We start from the raw sequence: 24,845 nt of genomic DNA, 5'->3' as shown, positions 1-24,845 counted from the left end.
TTTTGCGGTCCTGTCTGTGAGCATTTTTTCTGTGATGTGTAGTTCTCTTAAGTCTTTCTCTGTTTGGATAAACCAATTTGGTTTGGATTTTTTATTCCTGAAGTAGTCAAACATTCTTTTTGTAAGTCTATTTGGGTTCATTCTGAGAATGTGCCCATAAAACTCAATTCTTCTTTTCCTCATTGTATCCGAAAGTTTTTCTGTGGTTTTGTAGAGTGTTTCATTTTTGGTATGAATTATTTTGTCGTTATGAAATTTGGGGCCTAAAATTTTTCTCAATATTTTTCTTTCTTTGATCTCTAGCCTTTCAATTGGGCCATGGTTAGTGATAGATAATGTCTCAGCTGCATATAGTGCTTCTGGTTTAATGACAGTGTTGTAATGTTTTATTTTTGAATTCCATGAGAGGGACTTTTTATTATAAGTATTTTTAGTAAGCTGAAAGGCTAGTTCAACTTTGTTTCTTCTTAATTCTATTGCTTTTTTCTCAAGGGCGTTCCAGCTAATCCATTCACCAAGATATTTGAATTCTTTAACAATTTCGATCTTTTGGTCTCTTACTTTAAGATATTTCATTGGCTTTTTTATATTTGTGATTATTTTGGTTTTTTCAAAAGAAATTTTAAGGCCTATTTTCTCTGCTTGTTTCTGTAATTCGAGGATCTGTTCTTTGGCTTCTTCCCATGTTTCAGCTAGTAGGGCCATATCACCTGCAAATGCTAGGCAATTAACCTTGATGCCTTTGTTTTTTGTTCCTAGTCGGATTCCACTATTGATTTTCTTGTTCCATTCTCTTACTATTTTTTCTAGGGCACAGTTAAATAACAATGGAGAGAGTCCATCACCTTGTCGTACTCCAGTTTTTATCTCAAATAGGTCTGAGAGTTCTCCCATAAATTTAATTTTGGAGTATGTGTTGGTGATGGTTTCTCTAATTAGGTTTGTAGTTTTATTGTCTAGGTTCAATTCTTTTAATATGGAGATTAGAGATTCCCTGTCTATGGAGTCGTACGCCTTTTGAAAGTCAATGAATGTGATGACATACGCTTTTGCTCTCGATTTTTGGTAGGCCATAAGATTTTTGAGGTTTAGAATTTGTTCTGGGCAGGATCTTCCCTTTCTGAAGCCTGCCTGGTATTCTCCAAGTTGACAATCTAGCTGGGGTTCTGCTCTGTTCAAAAGGACTTTAGACAGTATTTTGTATGTTACGTCAAGGAGCGAAATCCCTCTGTAATTGTTGGGGTCTGTTCTGGATCCCCTCTTATGAATTGGGTGAATGAGGGCCATCTTCCATTCATCCGGAATTCTTTCTGTTTTCCATATTTCTTCAAATATGTTTTGGAGAGATTCTATGGCATTTCTATTGACATTTTTCCACAGTTCAGCTGTAATTTGGTTCTCTCCCGAAGCCTTATAGTTTTTGAGATTCAAAATGATTGATTGTAGTTCCTCGACGGTGGGTGGTTCTGAGTTAGGACTTGTTGAAGTTGAGTTGCTGAAATCAATTTTTTCAATTGGTTCTTTACAGTTGAGAAGGTTTCTGAAATATTCCCTCAAAATTTTGCAATTATCCCTGTTGTTGTCTGCAATATTACCATTTTTATCTTGTAATTGGAGTGTCGGTGGGCTGTACTTGGTTATTTTTTGTTTAAAAGTTTTGTAAAAGCTCCTAGTCTTGTTTTTGTTGAAGTCTTCGTTGATCTGCAAAAGGAGTTGATCTTCTTGTGCTTTTTTAATTCTTTTGAGGTTTTTACTCACTAGTTTTCTTACACTCAGGAAATTTTGCCTATTATATTCATTTTTCTGAGATTGCATCTGTTGCCATGCTTTCTTTCTTTGCTCAATAAGTTTGTCACATTCCTCTGTCCACCACGCGTGTTTTTTGATTTTGGTTATAGGTGCTATTTGTTCAGCTTTGGTTAGTAGGCTTTCCTTCATTTGATCCCAATTTTGGTTCCTTATATCTTGAGTCGCGAGGGGAAACTCCTTCGAATTCATTATCTTTTCTGGATCGTATCTTCTGCTTTTGGGTTTACTGTTTCTATCTTTCCTTTTGGGGATAATTTTGAGTTTTATTTTAGAAAGATAGTGATCAGAATCCAAGTTTGCTCCTCTGAGTACTTTGACATTTTGTATTTCTGTATGGTGTTTCCATTTTATCACCACATGATCAAGTTGAAATTCACCCAAGTGTGGGTTTGGTGAGGTCCATGTCTTCTGTTTTCTGGGTAGTCTCTTAAAGGCTGTGGATTTCAGGATCAAGCCATGCGCTTGGCAGAGTTCTACTAATCTGACTCCATTTTGGTTAGTTCTATTGTGCGCTGGGTAGTTTCCAACAATATTTTTGTATTTCTTCTCTTTTCCTACTTGAGCATTGAAGTCCCCCGTAAGTATGATGTTGTGTTTGTCTGGGATCTTTTGCACCACGTCATCTAGTTGCTCCCAAAAAACGTTCCACCTTTTCCTTATTTTTCCTATTGTCTTCATTTATGGGGGCATGTGCATTCACGATTGTGTATACTCTATTAGCAGATTTAAAAGTGAGTGTGGAGAGTCTTTCCGATTGTGATTGAAAGCTGATAATGGAGTCTAAAATACTTTTATCTATTATAAAGCCCGTTCCGAGGTGGGGTGTGTTTTTCATTATTCTTTTGCCTACCTTTCCTTTGTATATTCTGAAAACTCCGGAATCAAAATTGTTTTCATCTATGTATCGAGTTTCTTGTAGTGATGTTATGAGTATTCTATGATGTTTGAGGGTATCTGTAAGATGTTTTAATTTTCCTGTTTTTAAAAGAGAGTTTACATTGAAAGTAGCTATGTAACTTGTTTTTTTACATTTCAATTTGCTTGATGTCTTATCATGTCCCGATTCCTCTCTGTGCAATGCTGCAGACTCCCCAGAATCCGATAGTCTGCTTGCGCACCTTGGTGCGGTGGATTGTCCACCTGGGGTAATTTGTTTCACATTACACTCTTCCATGATTGATAGTATTATGTAAGGGGTGACTCTTCGAGCCACAAATTTACAACCACGGTTGTTAGCCCTGAAGGTTTTTCCCAGCCGCCCATAACCTGGGGAACAGACGCTGACCAAAGACCGCCCAATGTGAGACAGTCGCCTTTGGATTTCTGGTCCTGTGTTGGTCCACGGGTGGTATTTTATTTCCCACCTACCCTACATATCTGTAGAGCTTTCCCCTATCCGCCACCTGGGGACGCGCCCGGTAGGGGAACAGGTTCCCCCTCTCATTATTAGTGGCTTTTTTTTTTTTTTTTTTTTTTTTTTTTTTTTTTTTTTTTGCTCAATTGTAATGTTCTTTTTTGTGAGAAGTTGGTTCCCCCAGAACATTAGTGAAAGAAAGTAGCCAAAGTAGGAAGACTTGATGGTATCTGTTTCAGCCACTGATCCCATAACCCTTAGTGTAGATTTTGCTGAGCTAAGTCTCTTGGAAAAAAAAAAGAAAAAAAAAGAGTACAAATGTGGGTTGACCAGTTATATTCACTATCTGTATGAGGACCCAGGAACATTGTGTCCTCAACTTAGGTATCATTTGGCTTCTACACTTTTGTCAATTATTTATTTTACATGATCAGGACTCAGGTTATATAAAACTAATTAAAATGCATGATGATGAATAAAAATACTCTACAGTAATCTAGATACTGAAAGTAATAATATAATACAGCAAGACACATGGTTTTCTATTAAATGGACTGCAAGCTCGAAAATTCCGCAGTTTTTTGATGGCTTTATCACTTGCTGCATAAAGATAGTTTGTGGTGCAAGGATAGAGCAGCTTTCTGCAGACCAGGGGATGTGTGTCCTGTAAGTCGCCACACTCGAATAATTCCTCCTCAGTGTTTTAACATCACATCCTTAGGTTCCATTGTGTCTTGACACTCGTGTCCTTTGTCGGCTTTGAGCCTTCTGTGCCCAGCCTGCAACAGGTTCCTCTTCAATGTTCTTCCCTATTCCTTTCACTTAATGAACCTTGCCAAAGGTCTGTTTGACGAGTTCCAAGTGCTGACAGAATTGATGTCGTGTGTGTTAAGCTCTTTCTTAAGCTCAGCCTAGGTCTTTGTACTTTGTGTCCAAACAGGGGATGCATGGGGTAAGTTTCCTGTTCCTGTTTCTTTTTCTCAATTTCTGCAGCTATTCTTCTGTGGGTGTCAATTTCTTCAAGGTTTCTTTGTGGTGTATAGAACCTCTTATGATCAGTTTTATCTGCTGTGAGTGAGACCATTTTAAGTAAATCAGTTTTCAGCGAAAACTGTTCACAGTTTGTTAGAAACTATTTTCTGACAATTTGCCAATGGGGATTGTGGTATCATGTGTGAAAAGGGTAAACTTGTTCTGCTAATCAGAACAAAGGGGCAGGTCATTGATGAAAAAAAGAAATAGCTGTGGACCAAAAATAGTCTTGTGGTACACTGAAACTTAAGGTGCCCCACACGTCTGAAGCATAATCTCCATTCTGTGTTACAATCTTCTTTTGATCCTTTAGATATTGTAGCTCCATGCCAACAGTTCCTGCTAAATCATAAAACTCAGCCTTTTTCAAAGGAATTTGATGATTTACGTGATTCAAGACTTTTGGGAGACTACAGAAAATATCTACTAGTGTCATTCTGTTGTTGATGGCTTCCAAAACTTGATTGTTAAAAGAATATTGCTCGTTTGGTACAAAGACCAGCGCAAAACCCAAAAGAACTTTTGTTGAGAATATTGTGGGAGTTTAGGTGATCGACAATTGAGTACTTAGGAGCAATAACAGCGTTAATGGAAAAATGCCAATAATGAGATAAATGGCCTCAAAGTTTTGAAAGTGCAGGAATCATTTAATACAACACTAATGCACTGAGAGACAGATTTATTATCAAGAATGTGCAAAAGTCTAATGTTTTGGCATAACATCGTCATATTTAATGATACAAATATAGACATTTATAGAAACTCAATTAATGCATAGAATATAGGTTAAACCACCCAGTTATTGGCACTTTAAGAACCTGTTTGTACAATAAATTAAGTGTTGAGTACTACTGACAAGGGATTTCAGATCGCTTCTGTATTTCCGGAAGGCTTTTGACACAGTACCACACAAGTGGCTCGTAGTGAAATTGCGTGCTTATAGAATATCGTCTGTTATGTGACTGGATTTGTGATTTCTTGTCAGAGAGGTCACAGTTCGTAGCAATTGACGGAAAGTCGTCGAGTAAAACAGAAGTGATTTAGTGATTTCTGGTGTTCCCCAAGGTATGTTATAGGTCCTTTCCTGTTCCTTATCTATATAAATGGTTTGGGAGACAATCTGAGCAGCCGTCTTCGGTTGTTTGCAGATGACGCTGTCATTTATCGACTAATAAAGTCGTCAGAAGATCAAAACAAGCTGAAAAACAGATTTAGAAAAGATATCTGAATGGTGTGAAAAGTGGCAGATGACCCTAAGTAACGATAAGTGAGAGGTCATCCACACGAGTGCTAAAAGGATCTCATTAAACTTCGGCTACACCATAAATCGGTCTAATCTAAAAGCCGTAAATTCATCTAAATATCTAGGTATTACAATTACAAACAACTTACATTGGAACCAAAGATTGCGTTTTATTGGCTGGACACATAGAAAATCTAACAGACCTACTAAGGAGACTGCCTACTGTAGGCTTGTCCGTCCTCTTTTAGAATACTGCTGTGCGGTGTGGGATCATTACCAGAAAGGACTGACACAGTACATCGAAAAAGTTCAAAGCAACGCAGCATGTAATGTATTATTGCGAAATATGGGAGTGTGTGTCCCAGAAATGATACAGGATTTGGGCTGGACATCATTAAAAGAAAGGCATTTTACGTTGCGGCAGAATCTTCTCACAAAATTCCAATCACCAACTTTCTCCTCAGAATGTGAAAATATTTTGTTGACACCGACCTACATAGGGAGGAACGATCACCACAATAAAATAAGTGAAATCATAGCTCGTACGGAAAGATATAGATGTTCATTCTTTTCACACGCTATAAAAGATTGGAATAATAGAGAATTGTGAAGGTGGTTCGATGAACCCTCTGCCAGGCACCTAAATGTAATTTGCAGAGTATCCCTGTAGATGTTGATGTATATGTAGACTTGCCTTGCTTGAAGTAAAATTCTAACACAAAACATATTAGAATATTAAAGTAACAAAAGTTTTTTCTTTATTTTCCATATGAAATAAGTTGCTTAAAAAGATGTAAAATTGATCATCTGAATCATCTGGGGTATGTATTTGATGCCCACTGGGGATACATGTAGAGTGGGGAAGTTTTTTTTACAGCTGTTACATTCATATCCCTTCTTGGAAGAAACACTTCTTGTACTTTCGACGAAACTCTTTTTCTATTCTTTATGCAACCACTCGTAGCAGCTGGAGCATTCTCAACCTCTGAATACATAGCTTGGGATGTCAGCTCTGTCGGAATGGTAGTATCGCTCTTCATGTTCTTCTTCTTAATTTGTTCACTAGCTTGCTTTTGCATTTTCTTCTTTCCTGCTTTCGTTTTTCTTTCTGTTTCATGGCATCCTCCTTCATTTTTACCTTTTTCTTGTGCAGGTCATTCCTCTTCCTTGAGGTTAAAACAAATTAGACTCGTCCCACTTGATGCTTTCCTTTCCTTTTTGCCATTTCTGGCCACAGAAGCCTTCGTTTATACATTTGGTTGTAGTTTTATTTATTGTAGGCATAGGCTTATCTTGTGTGTCATCTCTTCTTGATGAACTTGGCTACCTTCTTCACTCTTACATGTTGTGGATTTGAAATGTTCAGATTTTCATTAGAAAGGGACACTGCTTCATCAGTTCACAGGCATCGCGGCGGATAACATTGTGGAAGCTGTGCAATAGACAGTTGCTCGTCGTCTTCAGGTGCTGACTGACGTGTTGCTGCAATGGCTCGCCAATATATATGCAGATTTGCTAGAGAAACGCAGGCACCAAGGGTTAACGCTATAATGTCATCATGGACGAATCGTAGAGCGTGGCGACCTCCAGTGCCCCTACCGTACAAATGGGCCACGGGCTTCTCATTCGCGACGCAGGAAAAGCACGGCCACAAATAGCGGCACAGCGTGTGTGTTGGCAGAGTATTGGCGCCCAGTTGAAATGTGCAGACTTGATACTCCGTCCGTGTTAACTCGGATTTATTAGACTGCAGCCGACGATGCCTTAGAACTGCCACTGCTGGTTCCCGTGCCTTGCTGAGTTGAAATCCTGTCTGTCTCTATTGATCAGTTCATCATTTGTATGAGTTTAGACTGCTTCCTTAATGATGGAGTCCCAGTATGTGGAAGCGGACAAAAGGATCTTTGTCTCTCTGTAGTTCATCCTGTGTCCCATGTCAAGGTGTTCAGCCACAGCAGACTTTCTTGGCTGAGCCAGTCTGGTGTGACATTTGTTTAGCACATCTATCTTAAACAGTGTGACAAGTCTGGCCAATGTATAATTTCCCACACTGGCACGGGATTTTACACTCCTGGAAATTGAAATAAGAACACCGTGAATTCATTGTCCCAGGAAGGGGAAACTTTATTGACACATTCCTGGGGTCAGATACATCACATGATCACACTGACAGAACCACAGGCACATAGACACAGGCAACAGAGCATGCACAATGTCGGCACTAGTACAGTATATATCCACCTTTTGCAGCAATGCAGGCTGCAATTCTCCCATGGAGACGATCGTAGAGATGCTGGATGTAGTCCTGTGGAACGGCTTGCCATGCCATTTCCACCTGGCGCCTCAGTTGGACCACCGTTCGTACTGGACGTGCAGACCGTGTGAGACGATGCTTCATCCAGTCCCAAACATGCTCAATGGGGGACAGATCCGGAGATCTTGCTGGCCAGGGTAGTTGACTCACATCTTCTAGAGCACGTTGGGTGGCACGGGATACATGCGGACGTGCATTGTCCTGTTGGAACAGCAAGTTCCCTTGCCGGTCTAGGAATGGTAGAACGATGGGTTCGATGACGGTTTGGATGTACCGTGCACTATTCAGTGTCCCCTCGACGATCACCAGTGGTGTACGGCCAGTGTAGGAGATCGCTCCCCACACCATGATGCCGGGTGTTGGCCCTGTGTGCCTCGGTCGTATGCAGTCCTGATTGTGGCGCTCACCTGCACGGCGCCAAACACGCATACGACCATCATTGGCACCAAGGCAGAAGCGACTCTCATCGCTGAAGACGACACGTCTCCATTCGTCCCTCCATTCACGCCTGTCGCGACACCACTGGAGGCGGGCTGCACGATGTTGGGGCGTGAGCGGAAGACGGCCTAACGGTGTGCGGGACCGTAGCCCAGCTTCATGGAGACGGTTGCGAATGGTCCTCGCCGATACCCCAGGAGCAACAGTGTCCCTAATTTGCTGGGAAGTGGCGGTGCGGTCCCCTACGGCACTGCGTAGGATCCTACGGTCTTGGCGTGCATCCATGCGTCGCTGCGGTCCGGTCCCAGGTCGACGGGCACGTGCACCTTCCGCCGACCACTGGCGACAACATCGATGTACTGTGGAAACCTCACTCCCCACGTGTTGAGCAATTCGGCGGTACGTCCACCCGGCCTCCCGCATGCCCACTATACGCCCTCGCTCAAAGTCCGTCAACTGCACATACGGTTCACGTCCACGCTGTCGCGGCATGCTACCAGTGTTAAAGACTGCGATGGAGCTCCGTATGCCACGGCAAACTGGCTGACACTGATGGCGGCGGTGCACAAATGCTGCGCAGCTAGCGCCATTCGACGGCCAACACCGCGGTTCCTGGTGTGTCCGCTGTGCCGTGCGTGTGATCATTGCTTGTACAGCCCTCTCGCAGTGTCCGGAGCAAGTATGGTGGGTCTGACACACCGGTGTCAATGTGTTCTTTTTTCCATTTCCAGGAGTGTATATATCCCTGGTCTCCTTAGGCCGGTATTAAACTATCAAATTCCTTTGTCAAAGATTTGTTCAAAGATGTGATCCCATATTCCGTCAAATATATTTGACAAAGATCTTCGACGCAGCGCTAGAAGTCATCAAATTTTTCGTCAGAGTTCAAGATGGCTGACACAAATTGTTATTAACCGCAGCAGTTGCTGGTACCACAATTGCACTGTGTGCACGTGTGATACAAAAGTGGGGGGGAAAAAAGGAAACGTACCTGGGCGAAGCCGTGGGTTTCATGACAAGACGATAAAAGCATTCAACAAAACTTGTTACGTGGAGGACGTCAAGTCGTACATCAATTACTTACGAATGGATGCAGATACGTTTCAGTATGTGCTCAGTGAAGTGATTCCTCATATCTCAAAGCACAATACTCACTTAAGAACTGCTATATCTGTAGAACACTGGCTCACTGTAACACTTCGATTCCTTGCTACAGGAGAAAATTACTCTAGCTTACAGTACAGCACTCGAATTCCACAGTGCACATTAAGTAGAATAATACCTGAAACGTGTCAAGCAATTTATAAAGGACTAATGTCTGAAGGTAAATAAATGTTCAATACACTTTAAGTTCATTAAGATCAATTTTTATTTTATTTTATTAACATAGCATGTATCAATTGGTGTCTGAAACTACAAAATTAATAGAGACGTATGAAGCTGATAAGGCATTTTATAACGTGTGGCATCCTGAGTACAAATATAGATTACGAATATTCAAGCTTTCCGTGCGCGCGCGCGCGCGCGCGCACACACACACACACACACACACACACACACACACACACACACACACACACACACACATATACATATCTATCCGCACATATACAGACACAGGCAGACATATGTAAATGCAAAGAGGTTGGGCAGAGATGGTGGAACTACAGAGGCAAAGGTGTTGTTGAATGACAGGTGAGATACGAGGGCCAGCAACTTGAAATTAGGGGCGGCAACTTGAAATTAGCGGAGGTTGAGGCCTGGTGGGTAACAGGAAGAGAGTATATATTGAAGGGCAAGTTCCCATCTCCGGAGTTCTGACAGGTTGGTCTTGGTGGGAAGTATCCAGATAACCCGGACGGTGTAACACTGTGCCAAGATGTGCTGGCCATGCATGTTTAGCCACAGGGTGATCCTCATTACCAACAAACACTGTCTGCCTGTGTCCGTTCATGCGAATGGACAGTTTGTTGCTGGTCATTCCCACATAGAAGGCTACACAGTGTAGGCATGTCAGTTCGTAAATCACGTGGGTGCTTTCTAAGCGACCCGTAAATAGGTTGGCGTACGAGGGGGCCATCCTGGTACCCATGGCTGTTCCCTTTAATTGTTGGTATGTCTGGCCTTCAAAAGTGAAGAAGTTGTGGGTCAGGATGAGGCTGGCTAAGGTAATGACGGAGGTTTTAGGTAGGGTGTGAAAGGAAGTGTTCCATTGCAGCGAGGCCCTGGACGTGCAAGATATTTGTGTATAAGGAAGTGCCGGCATCAATGGTTACGACGATGGTTTCCGTGGGTAACATTGGGTAAGGATTCCAGGCGTTCAAGAAAGTGGTTGGTGTCTTTGATGAATGATGGGAGACTGCATATAATGGGTTGAAGGTGTTGATCTGCATAGGCAGAGATACATTCTGTGGGGGCTTGGTAACCAGCTACAATGGGGCGGCCGGGATGATTGGGTTTGTGAATTTTAGGAAGAAGGTAGGGGTCGAGAGGTTGATGGAGTCTGGTGAAAGGTTTTATAGGGGGCTTAAGGTTCTGAGGATTCCTTGAAGCTCTGCCTGGACATCAGGAATGGGATTACCTTGGCAAACTTTGTATGTAGCGTTGTCTGTAAGCTGACGCAGTCCCTCAGCCACATACTCCCAACGATCAAGTACCACGGTCGTGGAAACCCCTGTCAGCTGGAAATCGATCAGCCTTCAGATCACGGATAGCCTGGGCTTCAGCTGTGGTGATGTTGGGAGTAGGATTAAGGTTTGAGAGGCAAGCCTGGAAGTGAGAAATTCCTGGAAAGTTTGGAGAGGGTGATTCTGAGGAAGAGGGTGTGACAGAGGATGGAACTGTTCCAGGCAGGGATCAATTTGGATAGTGTCTTGGGGGAGTTGGATCATTAGGAGTAGGATTAGGATTATTTTTCTTCGTGGCAAAGTGATATTTCCAGCAGAGACTACGAGTGTAGGACAGTAAATCTTTGACGGGGGCTGATTGGTTGAATCTGGGAGTAGGGCTGAAGGTGAGGCCTTTGGCTAGGACATAGGTTTCGGATTGGGAGAGAGGTTTGGAGGAAAGGTTAACTACTGAATTAGGGTGTTGTGCTTGTTGAGATGTCGCATGCAGCAAATCCCACCTATCCATTAAATATCGCTGCAGACCGTGCACTGTTGCTGTTGTGAATTCCTTGCCACCCACATTTTCCATCTCGCGCAATTCTGCTGCAATGTGGGTGCCATGGGTACCGTAGCAGTCTTCTTGGACAGGCTGGGGCAGAGTTCTGACCATATGAGCCACAGCCTTCAGTGTCCTACTGGCCTCCACCATGACGTCTGTTGCCACGTCTGGTGTGACTTCTCTCCTTTTAGTGGGAGGCCGCTCTTGACGCAGGGGCTGGGGCTGGGGCTGGGGCTGTGGCTGTGGCTGTGGCTGTGCCTCGCTACATGCGACAGGCTCTTGCATCTCATGCTATAAAATAAGAGATAAAAGCCATTAGTTACATACTTCTTGCACATACATAAATCTTATTAACAGGTACCCACAAGCAGAGGAGAGTGGGAGCAAATTGCAGAGGATTTCGAAGAAGTGAAACTGTTATAACACAATAGGAGCAATGGACAGAAAGCATATTTGTATTAAATGTCCATAAGCTAGTGGATCTCACTTCTTCAATTACATATCCTTCAACAGTATCATTTGCCATGGTAGATGCTTCCGACAAATATTTGTATGTTGATGTAGGAACTAATGGGCGTGTTGGTGATGCTGGAGTGTTTTCAAAAAGCAAACTATGCGAATGTCTCATTGAATGATCTATTCTCAACATTCCTGAAGGCAGGAAGCTTGGGAACACAAATATTACAACTCCAATGGTAGTACTGGCAGATGACGCTTTTCCTCCGAGTTATAACATTATGAAGCCATACCCCTTAAAAGGAATCACAAAAGAAGAGAAGGTTTTCAATTACAGACTGTCACGAGGAAGAAGATTAGTGGAGAGCAGCTTTGGCATTCTTGCAAGTTGTTTCAGGATTTTTCTTACTACGTACCATTAATCTGCCTCCAGAAAAAATTATCACAATTACACTCGCTGCCTGCACACTGTACAACTTGTTAACTGAGAGAAGAAAACACTTGTACACTTGTCAGGAAACAGTGTCTGCTGTAGTAGGAGACTGCACTTAATCTTGAGACACAAAGCACTGAGGACCTACAGCAAATTGAACCAAGAGCTTGCCAAACTGCTTCTGGATGTCCAGTACATGGGGGAGCAGTTAAAGAATACTTTAAGACATTTTACAATGGTGCTGGGAAACTGCCCTGGCAAGATATTCACATTTAGTTACGTAAAATGTAAACAAATGTACATACCTCAAACATTTCTTCGAATGTTGGTGTAGCACGTTCACTTTCACTTTCAGTGCTTTCGATGTTACAGACACTCTCGTCCGCCTCTGTCGCCTGGTCCAGAAACATCAGCATGTAGAACCAGTACACTTGCAGAGTGTTTGCCGCCTGTGCACTGGCTCCACTTTTGCTTTTATGTATCTGCAATAATAGTAATGAACATAATGTAAACTACTTGTAGGCTACGTAAGCATTATTGTGTGCTTAAAGTCGCTGCAGTGAACAAATTAATGCTAATCATTTGTGTGACATGTAACCTTTAGTTGCATAAATAAATAAAAAGAAAGAAATATGTCGATATGTACTTTTGCTTTCTCGTAGGAGTAACTTGTGCGGAGGCCATTAATTTCCTTTTTTATGTCTTCAGCCGTACACCCAGGTCGTATGTCGCTGCTAATAACCTCAGCAATATTTTTGTAGCTCTCCAATCTTCGTAATCTATTTTTATAATCAGGGTGCCTCACATTGTAAAGCACCTCATCAGCTTCATACATCTCTCTAAATTTTCTGGTAGACGCCACACACCAATTGTACTTTCCGGCCATGTTTACAAACACACTAAAGATGACAGAACACTGCAGCGATGCTAGCGCTCCACGTGGTAACATATCACATTGCAATGAACAGAAGACAAGTGACTTCTTTGATCAAATCTACAGCGAGGCCCTAGTTTTGATCAAATATTTGGCTACATTTGACAGAAAGATTATACAAAGAAATTTGATAGCGTAATACCGGCCTTAGACCTAGGTCATCTAACAGAACCCAGCATAGTTTGCACTCATGCTGGAGGGCGGAAGACACATTTTATTTCAAGTTTCTTGAACAGCCAGCTTATCTTAAAGGACACACTGCCAACATATGGTAGGAAAACCGTCCTCATTAAAGAAGCAATTGGAATTCATATAAATAATGATCTGATCAATAGAGACACAAGATTTACTTTCATCGCCATTGAAAATGTGGCTCGGGCATGACAGTACATAAAGTACGAGGGTCACTCCAAAAGAAATGCACACTACTTTTTTTTTAAATCCACCTTTTATTCTACATGTTTGAAAGTTTTACAGTGTGTAGATATGTTCTTTAGGAACAATATTTTCATTTCTCCACATAATTTCCACCCTTCTCAACTGCCTTACGCCACCAGCGGCTGTATACCCGCACGGTAAAATTCTGGACCAACCTGTTGGAGCCACTGTTTGGCAGCGTGCACAAGGGAGTCATCATCTCCAAACGAAGAGTCTTTAAGTTTCCCAAAGAGGTGATAGTCACATGGAGACAGGTCAGGGCTGTAAGGCGGGTGTTTCAGTGTTGTCCATCTGAGTTTTGTGATCGCTTCCATGGTTTTTTGACAGACATGTGGCCGTGCATTGTCGCGCAACAGCAAAACATTCTGCTTTTGCCGATGTGGTCAAACACGACTCAGTCGAGCTTGAAGTTTCATCAGTGTCGTCACATATGCATCAGAATTTATGGTGGTTCCATTTGGCATGATGTCCACAAGCAAGAGTTCTTCGGAATCGATAAACACCATAGCCATATCTTTTCCAGCAGAAGGTGTGGTTTTGAATTTTTTTTTTTTCTTGGGTGAATTTGCATGATGCCACTCCATTGATTGCCTCTTTGTCTCTGGTGAAAAATGATGGAGCCATGTTTCATCACCTGTCACAATTCTTCCAAGAAATTCATCATTCTCGTACTGTTCCAAAAGTTCGCTGCATACCGCTGTTCTTGTTTCTTTGTGAGCCACTGTCAACATCCTGGGAACCCACCTGGCACAAACCTTTTTTAACGCCAACACTTTCAGTATTCTGCAAACACTTCCTTCCCCTATCCCAACGTAGCGTGACAATTTGTTCACTGTGATGCGTCTGACAGCAGTCATCAATTTGTTAACTTTGTGCACATTGTCTGGAGTGTGTGCAGTACGAGGCCTGCCGCTCGAGGACAATCCTCAATATTGCCGTGCCTGCTTTCATCACGTAACCTGCTTGCCCACCGACTAACTGTACTGCGATCTACAGCAGCATCTCCGTACACCTTTTTCAACCTCTTGTGGATGTTTCCCACTGTCTCCTTTTCACAGCACAGGAGTTGTATGACAGCACGTTGCTTCTGACGAATGTCAAGTGTAGCAGCCATCTTGAAGACATGCTGTGACGACGCCACTCACGGGAACAGGTTGAACTAAATTTGAAAACAAGCGGGAAGGATGTATCTACACACTGCAAAACTTTCACACGTGCAGAATGAAAACTGTATTTTTACAAAAATAGTGTGCATTTCTTTTGGAGTGACCCTCGTACATTTTCCTCCTTGAGGAGGTGGACGTAAACCATCCTCTCACATCTTGTTCACTAACACAAGCACTTGCAGCAGTTGCCCCCTTAGGTGTTCTTACAGAAACTTCTGGATGCCTTTTTAAAAAGGCAGGATACCATTTGTAACCAGAGGTGTCATCCTTAAAAGGACTAGGATGTTTGTTGTTATGAAGAAATTCTCGCACACTTGCCTGACTATCTAGTCTTCGCCGTGGGAATCCCTTCCAAGCACATTTAAAGATCCCCCTGAAAATATAATTAAGAATATTGTCAGAAATAATTAACCCTTTCAGATGCAAAATAAATAAAATTATTTTTAAAATTTTTTTGTTTTATTAGGATGTAGCTCATACAATATTGTGGAAAAATGTGAAAAAAAATGTTTTTTCGTGCAGTATTTCTGCAGGTACAGGGTGGTTTCAAGTGAAACAACTGCACACTAAATTCAGTGGCTTCAAATGAGACCACCACCATAAACTTTCCGTGATAGGGCACAAAACAGTACCTTTCTGCTGATAAACACAAAGCAACTTTGCAGGAAGAACATGTCCATCTGCTTCTATGTGGATTACTTTTTGTGCTGCAGTGTACACTTCACCTCGATGTGCCATGTACTGGTAGATGTTTTGATTCTGTTGTGCGTTTTTCCACTGCAACAACAGTTTTAGACTTTTTGGCACATGGTTCAGATGATGTGCTTGGGCAATCAGGACTGTCTTTGAAAATACTGGATCCTACAAGGCCAGCTACAAGACACCACTGAAATTCCTGTAGCTTTTTCTTTCCATTCGGCTTGGTTAGTCGAAAGAATGTAAATGCATTTCCAATAGAAATATCAATCATATAGCAAAACAGTCTGAGCCACAAGCGTCTAGATTTTCTGTCAATTGTATAGAAACTATTCATCATGTCCGCTTTATCGACACATCCCATGTTTGAATTATAAGATTTCACTATCTTTGGGCAAGGTATTTTTGTAATTGTACCATCCTTTTCTTTCCTACTGACTTCTTTCAAAGCTACAGGTAAGTCAATTGTTGATAGTAATGTTTATGTTTCCATTTCATGCATGCAATCATATCAGAACGGACTGACTAGTCACTTTCTCCTCTTCACAACCCTTTGTCCAGTTTCAGAGGAGGAGGTCCTTTTCTGTGGGTCCTAATGGTACCACAGGCTAGGATACCATCAAGTTTTAGTGTCTGCAAAAGTGGAACACTAGTAAAAAAATTGTCAAAATAGATGTGATATCTTTCGCCTTCTAAGCCTTACACAAATCTCTTACAATCCTCTCTCCCAAACATTTCGCCACTGCACCATCTGATTTCCCAGTATATACCTCAAATCGCAGATATATCCCATTTTGTCAGCTCTGACCCATATTTTGTACCCTCCCTTGGTGTGCTTTTGAAGCATATGCTGTTTGAATGATATTTGCCCTTCGAATTTCACCATGCGTTCGTCAACAGATTGCTCCTTAGTTGGAGCATAACATTCTTTGAACCTTGTCAGTAATTGATTTATTAGTGGTCGAATTTTATACAATTTATCATAACATTTATTCCCTTTTTTTGGCATAAGGGCATTGTCATTTACGTGTATGTGAGATAAAATCCAGCTGAATCTTTTCAATGACATAAGTGAAGAACTGTACTGATCCGAGTTTGTTGTGTGATGACCAGCAATCACGATATGCGCGAGGTTGTTTGATACCCATTAGAATATTTATAGCCAAAAACACCTTGAGTTCACCTTTTTCAAGAGGTCTGTAATTCTTACCTTTCTGAGTCTCATAAAGATTAGTCTGAACTACTATATGTTCCAGCATATTGTCCCCAAATAGATATAAAAAGAAATCGGCTGGCAGCATACCTTCACCTTCAGTTTTCCCTTGATACCAGCTTCCTCTAAAAAATCGACAGAATGCATCGTACTGTCATCCCTTGCCCATGTAAAATTCAGACCTTGTTAGTGGCATGTTATCTTTAGAACTGAAACTGTAGGTCTTTGCACTTGTGAATCAAGATCACTGTCTTCAGCCAAAATATCACTCACATTATTACTGGTACTGTCAATCTCAGAGCCTACATCAGAAGGAATTTCTTCTAAAAGACACGCCAGAACCTCCTCATCCTTCAATTTGCGAGAAAACATTTTGTGAAACTGAAATTAAAAGAAGATAAGCTTCTAATATTACCCCTACAGCCGCAGTGGTTTAAAACGAAACCACCAGAGTAAATAAAGAAAAAGTACACGATTTTCATTATTGTTGCAATATACAGGGTGTTTCAAAAATGACCGGTATATTTGAAACGGCAATAAAAACTAAACGAGCAGCGATAGAAATACACCGTTTGTTGCAATATGCTTGGGACAACAGTACATTTTCAGGCAGACAAACTTTCGAAATTACAGTAGTTACAATTTTCAACAACAGATGGCGCTGCGGTCTGGGAAACTCTATAGTACAATATTTTCCACATATCCACCATGCGTAGCAATAATATGGCGTAGTCTCTGAATGAAATTACCCGAAACCTTTGACAACGTGTCTGGCTGAATGGCTTCACATGCAGATGAGATGTACTGCTTCAGCTGTTCAATTGTTTCTGGATTCTGGCCGTACACCTGGTCTTTCAAGTGTCCCCACAGAAAGAAGTCACAGGGGTTCATGTCTGGCAAATAGGGAGGCCAAACCACGCCACCTCCTGTATGTTTCGGATAGCCCAAAGCAATCACACGATCATCGAAATATTCATTCAGGAAATTAAAGACGTCGGCCGTGCGATGTGGCCGGGCACCATCTTGCATAAACCACGAGGTGTTCACAGTGTCGTCTAAGGCAGTTTGTACCGCCACAAATTCACGAAGAATGTCCAAATAGCGTGATGCAGTAATCGTTTCGGATCTGAAAAATGGGCCAATGATTCCTTTGGAAGAAATGGCGGCCCAGACCAGTACTTTTTGAGGATGCAGGGACGATGGGACTGCAACATGGGGCTTTTCGGTTCCCCATATGCGCCAGTTCTGTTTATTGACGAAGCCGTCCAGGTAAAAATAAGCTTCGTCAGTAAACCAAATGCTGCCCACATGCATATTGCCGTCATCAATCCTGTGCACTATATCGTTAGCGAATGTCTCTCGTGCAGCAATGGTAGCGGCGCTGAGGGGTTGCCGCGTTTGAATTTTGTATGGATAGAGGTGTAAACTCTGGTGCATGAGACGATACGTGGACGTTGGCGTCATTTGGACCGCAGCTGCAACACGGCGAACGGAAACCCGAGGCCGCTGTTGGATCACCTGCTGCACTAGCTGCGCGTTGCCCTCTGTGGTTGCCGTACGCGGTCGCCCTACCTTTCCAGCACGTTCATCCGTCACGTTCCCAGTCCGTTGAAATTTTTCAAACAGACCCTTTATTGTATCGCTTTTCGGTCCTTTGGTTACATTAAACCTCCATTGAAAACTTCGTCTTGTTGCAACAACACTGTGTTCTAGGCGGTGGAATTCCAACACCAGAAAAATCCTCTGTTCTAAGGAATAAACCATGTTGTCTACAGCACACTTGCACGTTGTGAACAGCACACGCTTACAGCAGAAAGACGACGTACAGAATGGCGCACCCACAGACTGCGTTGTCTTCTATATCTTTCACATCACTTGCAGCGCCATCTGTTGTTGAAAATTGTAACTACTGTAATTTCGAAAGTTTGTCCGCCTGAAAATGTACTGTTGTCCCAAGCATATTGCAACAAACGGTGTATTTCTATCGCTGCTCGTTTAGTTTTTATTGTCGTTTCAAATATACCGGTCATTTTTGAAACACCCTGTATATAGCATGTACTTATATAAGAAAGTATTACGAAGTTGTTCCATGTGTGAAACTTACATTTCAAAGACAAATTCAATCACAAATAAAAAAGAAGAGAACCAGCACAACACAAACAATAATGGCACTTATACTTGAATCGCTAACTGCGACCACCTGAGAAATATTGACATTCAAATTTTCATCTCCAGGTGACAGCACCATCTACAGCCAGAAGCGTGGCTACGAATGTAGCCACTGTGTTCTTGCCACAAAGTCAAAATATCATGGGTGGCTTCAAATGAAACCACATTGTCACAAAGGGTTAATTAGCTTGTCAGTGAGTCAAGCTACAGGGGAACCAGTACTCACCAAACAAGGGTGCTTTCCTCCTCTTTGCTCAGTACAGGTGCTGGCCAACGGGATGTTTTGGTATATTTATTACTCAGCCGGAATTGTAATGTTGTTCTGGGAAGCCGGTACATTCCGGATGCTGCTTTGAATGAGATGCATTTCTTTACTTCTTGGAGTGCTTTTTGAAGGCTTTCTTCACTGTATGAATATTTCACCTAGGACCCATATTTCATTCAGTGTACTTCTATAATGAAGAAAGAGCTGCAGAAAAATGTTAAAATCAGTGCCAATTACACTATACAGCTAAAAAAAAGTTTTTTCTGGGCATGGTGGACCTAACTAATTTGGACTTGCTGAATCTGAAAATGCAGTTAGATTTTCGCCAAGACAATCGAGGCTTTTTGTTACGGAGGTTTTTAAATGTTTACGGTATATCTAAAAACAGATACTAGGGTGGTCTACACTAAATTTAGACATTATATAACATACTTAATGCCATAAAACTATCTTACTCTAGTGTCCTGGGCCTAATTCATGTGCTCGATGATAATGCTGATGGTGGAGGGTTGAGCCTTTTTGATGACAACTTCCTTCTGTGGGATATATATCCTTCACACTTTGAAAACCAACAGTAGTCACTTAACATTGAAGGGTTTCATCTACCTTTATAGCGGCTTTCCATTCGCAAAATGTCCAGATGGAACCTCTCTTTGTGTTCGTCACTAATTGTTCCCAAAATTGCTAGGGAAGAAATCAAAATGAGAATGAAGGAACTGCATTTTTAGTGACATTCTGCATCCAAGATCTTTATAGTTCTCTAAAAGAGTTCCCACTAATATTTCGCTGTTTTCTGCTCGTGTATTCCCTGGGAAACCTTCGACAACATCCTTAAAAGAATGCCAGGCTACAAGTTCTGACTGACTTAATTTTACATTGAAGTTCTTATCATGCATTAACTTCCTAATTTATGGCCCAATAAAAATGACTTCTTTCAGTTTGATGTCACTTAATTCTGAGAAGACTTCATGTAGATAAATGAAACCATTAGCATTTGTGTCCATACCCTTGACAAAATTCTTCATAAGGCCGAGCATGTATAAGAATTCTTAGCATGCACATGCATACAAATTGTTAGCATACATTAGGAAGAAGTTTTGCATAAGAAAGTATTGTTCCATCATAGTAATGTTAGCACTTACCAGCAATGAAAATACCCGAAAGCAAGGACCAAAAAATACAAAGTGAAATCAAATTTGCTTGGTTACTAACTCCCAGATAAAGAGAATGAACATGGTGAAATAGCAATGCTTTTAGGCAAATTTTTCTTACTGAAATCTTTTCGTACTCTCACTGATTTCTTATTATTGTCTACTTCACCCTTGTAAGTTCGTAGCAAACTTCACCATTTATTCTCGCACTGTGATGGCGTAAACATCTTTCCCAAACCTTCCTTTATGTAAATGGACATCTCGTCCCATAACTGCTGCTTGCATTTCAGATCTCTGCTCTTATCCTGCGGTTCATTATGAATTATATGGAATTCAGTGACTTTTAAAGTCGCTTCTCTTTGCCACAACGGTACCGGTGTGGGGCATGAACGATAGGGCTCTTGTGTGGGAGGTGAATGGAAAATTTGGAATTAATTACGTTCAGCTAATGAAATTACACTAGTGGATTAAAGCAGATGCTTACATGCTTGGCTCAAGATACCAAAGGGAAGAGTAGTTGTTTCTTATCATTCATCAAAAGTGTTATAGAATTCACTGATGGTAGACCAACCACATCCATCCTTTGATTAAACATCTTCTATGAATTTTAGTCTTTTAATTTCTTCTGATATATCTCAATCATTATGACCATTTTCATCACATTCAACTGCAATTCTATATTTGTGGAATATAGATCAATTTTGTATCATTCATTCAAACTGTTTCAAATTTTTGATTCTTGAAGCAGTAAATACGCTATTATACCCCTAGAAGTAAAAAAGTTATTATCTGAATTAATTACGTTCAGCTAATGAAATTACACTAGTGGATTAAAGCAGATGCTTACATGCTTGGCTCAAGATACCAAAGGGAAGAGTAGTTGTTTCTTATCATTCATCAAAAGTGTTGTAGAATTCACTGATGGTAGACCAACCACATCCTTCCTTTGATTAAAATTACATCTTCTATGCATTTTTGTCTTTTAATTTCTTCTGATATATCTGAATCATTATGACCATTTTCATCACATTCAACTGCAATTCTATATTTGTGGAATATAGATCAATTTTGTATCATCCATTCAAACTGTTTCAAATTTTTGATTCTTGAAGCAGTAAATACGCTATTATACCCCTAGAAGTAAAAAAGTTATTATCTGAATTAATTACGTTCAGCTAATGAAATTACACTAGTGGATTAAAGCAGATGCTTACATGCTTGGCTCAAGATACCAAAGGGAAGAGTAGTTGTTTCTTATCATTCATCAAAAGTGTTGTAGAATTCACTGATGGTAGACCAACCACATCCTTCCTTTGATTAAAATTACATCTTCTATGCATTTTTGTCTTTTAATTTCTTCTGATATATCTGAATCATTATGACCATTTTCATCACATTCAACTGCAATTCTATATTTGTGGAATATAGATCAATTTTGTATCATCCATTCAAACTGTTTCAAATTTTTGATTCTTGAAGCAGTAAATACGCTATTATACCCCTAGAAGTAAAAAAGTTATTATCTGAATTAATTACGTTCAGCTAATGAAATTACACTAGTGGATTGAAGCAGATGCTTACATGCTTGGCTCAAGATACCAAAGGGAAGAGTAGTTGTTTCTTATCATTCATCAAAAGTGTTATAGAATTCACTGATGGTAGACCAACCACATCCTTTCTTTGATTAAAATTACATCTTCTATGAATTTTTGTCTTTTAATTTCTTCTGATATATCTGAATCATTATGACCATTTTCATCACATTCAACTGCAATTCTATATTTGTGGAATATAGATCAATTTTGTATCATCCATTCAAACTGTTTCAAATTTTTGATTCTTGAAGCAGTAAATACGCTATTATACCCCTAGAAGTAAAAAAGTTATTATCTGAATTAATTACGTTCAGCTAATGAAATTACACTAGTGGATTAAAGCAGATGCTTACATGCTTGGCTCAAGATACCAAAGGGAAGAGTAGTTGTTTCTTATCATTCATCAAAAGTGTTGTAGAATTCACTGATGGTAGACCAACCACATCCTTCCTTTGATTAAAATTACATCTTCTATGCATTTTTGTCTTTTAATTTCTTCTGATATATCTGAATCATTATGACCATTTTCATCACATTCAACTGCAATTCTATATTTGTGGAATATAGATCAATTTTGTATCATCCATTCAAACTGTTTCAAATTTTTGATTCTTGAAGCAGTAAATACGCTATTATACCCCTAGAAGTAAAAAAGTTATTATCTGAATTAATTACGTTCAGCTAATGAAATTACACTAGTGGATTGAAGCAGATGCTTACATGCTTGGCTCAAGATACCAAAGGGAAGAGTAGTTGTTTCTTATCATTCATCAAAAGTGTTATAGAATTCACTGATGGTAGACCAACCACATCCTTTCTTTGATTAAAATTACATCTTCTATGAATTTTTGTCTTTTAATTTCTTCTGATATATCTGAATCATTATGACCATTTTCATCACATTCAACTGCAATTCTATATTTGTGGAGTATAGATCAATTTTGTATCATCCATTCAAACTGTTTTGAATTTTTGATTCTTGAAGCAGTAAATACGCTATTATACCCCTAGAAATAAAAAAAGTTATTATCTGAATTAATTACGTTCAGCTAATGAAATTACACTAGTGGATTAAAGCAGATGCTTACATGCTTGGCTCAAGATACCAAAGGGAAGAGTAGTTGTTTCTTATCATTCATCAAAAGTGTTGTAGAATTCACTGATGGTAGACCAACCACATCCTTCCTTTGATTAAAATTACATCTTCTATGCATTTTTGTCTTTTAATTTCTTCTGATATATCTGAATCATTATGACCATTTTCATCACATTCAACTGCAATTCTATATTTGTGGAATATAGATCAATTTTGTATCATCCATTCAAACTGTTTCAAATTTTTGATTCTTGAAGCAGTAAATACGCTATTATACCCCTAGAAATAAAAAAAAGTTGTTATCTGAATTAATTACGTTCAGCTAATGAAATTACACTAGGGGATTAAAGCAGGTGCTTACATGCGTGGCTAAAGATACCGAAGCAAAGAGTAGTCGCTTTTTATCATCCATCAAAAATGATATAGAATTCACTGATGCTAGATCCTCATCCTTCATTTCATTGAAATTTTCTGCTTTTATTTTTCGTAATTTAATACCTCACTACGTCTTTAGGTTTGAACCATGGATTATTATTTTCATCAATAATCATTAACACTTTCTTAACATTCTGTGAAAGCTTGTTATTGAAGGTATCTAGAAATGACTCCATTTGAATGGGTGAAAATCATAATGGTATAAGTAGCATAGAGTTCATTGTGAGGAAAATTTCAGTGTCTATATAAAGCCATGGGTTATACAAAATTTTACACTTGAGGGATATATATATATATATATATATAATATATATATATATATATATATATATCAACTGGCTGTGCAGTATACTGTGGACTCTCATAGAAGTTGTTGTACACTGGAGGAATAAACTGTGATGACGGCATCAAGTCATAAGTTGTCGCTTGCTTTAAACATACTGGTCCATGTCGAAGTAGTGGAAGTTGTTCAGGTATTGTTCCAGACCTACATGGACGTGCAAGATTTACTTATCAAAATTGTACGTCTTCACTCAATGTCTCCGTGATAAAGTATTTGGTTCAGCTTTTCTGTATTGCATCCATCTGTGTCAACCAGTTTCTATTTTTCCTGCTGATGAGAAGTTTTGCCATTGGTTCTGTATATAAGAAAACATTTTGCTTCGTTTCTTTTGCATGAAATGTCACTCTGGCATTTTCTACAAGCCTCATCCAAGCCTGTGGCACAAATATAAACAGGGTTTAAATCGATTTAAAGATTTTCAACTACAAGAACAAGGTGAACATATATATTTTTCTTTAAAGTGGACGTCTACAAACATTTTCCGCTAGAACAAGCAATTGAACATATAGAAAGAATTTAATTAGTGGAACACATACACTTAAAAACTAGTTCTGACTGGGTGGCTAGCGGTAGGTGAAACTTACAAACTAAAATCTAAGCTCTATAATAACTAGAAGTGATGCATATATTATGTGAGAAAATTTTATTATTATTATTATTATTATTTTTTTTTTTTTTTTTTTTTTTTTTTTTTTTTTTTGTTTGTTCATACAGAAGTTAATTGGCTAAATTTATAGCCTTTTCATATATATATATATATATATATATATATATATATATATATATATATATATATATAATGGTCAGCAATATGATTTATTATGATTTTCTTTGAAAAAATAATGATTATATTTACATACACACACACTTAACACAAGTTCGCGCTCATTCGCACACTCAGACATGCATGGAAGCACGCAAACTGATACACGCAACAAACACTCTCATCAACTATTTACACTATGATAAAAGAGCCATACTATTTCCACGCATAGCCCACATTCGTAACATTCACACGCTCATTCCCTCTCTATCACTCAACCAGAGTACCCCACCCCTACTTTCGTTTCAAGTAAATAGTGTATGGGAGGGTTCCC

At 39.9% G+C, this 24,845-nt stretch overlaps 1 long non-coding RNA gene across 1 annotated transcript in view; it reads left to right on the top strand.

The window, feature by feature from the left end:
* The window catches only part of LOC124552675, a 30,181-nt gene extending 17,423 nt beyond the window's left edge, over positions 1–12,758 (top strand). Inside the window, exon 3 of the long non-coding RNA XR_006967951.1 lies at positions 12,620–12,758. This is a non-coding gene — a long non-coding RNA (uncharacterized LOC124552675). The remainder of the gene's footprint in view (positions 1–12,619) is intronic.
* Positions 12,759–24,845: the final 12,087 nt, after the last annotated feature.

Source organism: Schistocerca americana, chromosome 10 (assembly GCF_021461395.2).
Source record: "Schistocerca americana isolate TAMUIC-IGC-003095 chromosome 10, iqSchAmer2.1, whole genome shotgun sequence".
Lineage (NCBI taxonomy): Eukaryota > Metazoa > Arthropoda > Insecta > Orthoptera > Acrididae > Schistocerca > Schistocerca americana.
Note: the sequence above shows the minus strand (reverse complement) of the source record. Positions and strands in the feature narration are given on the sequence as shown.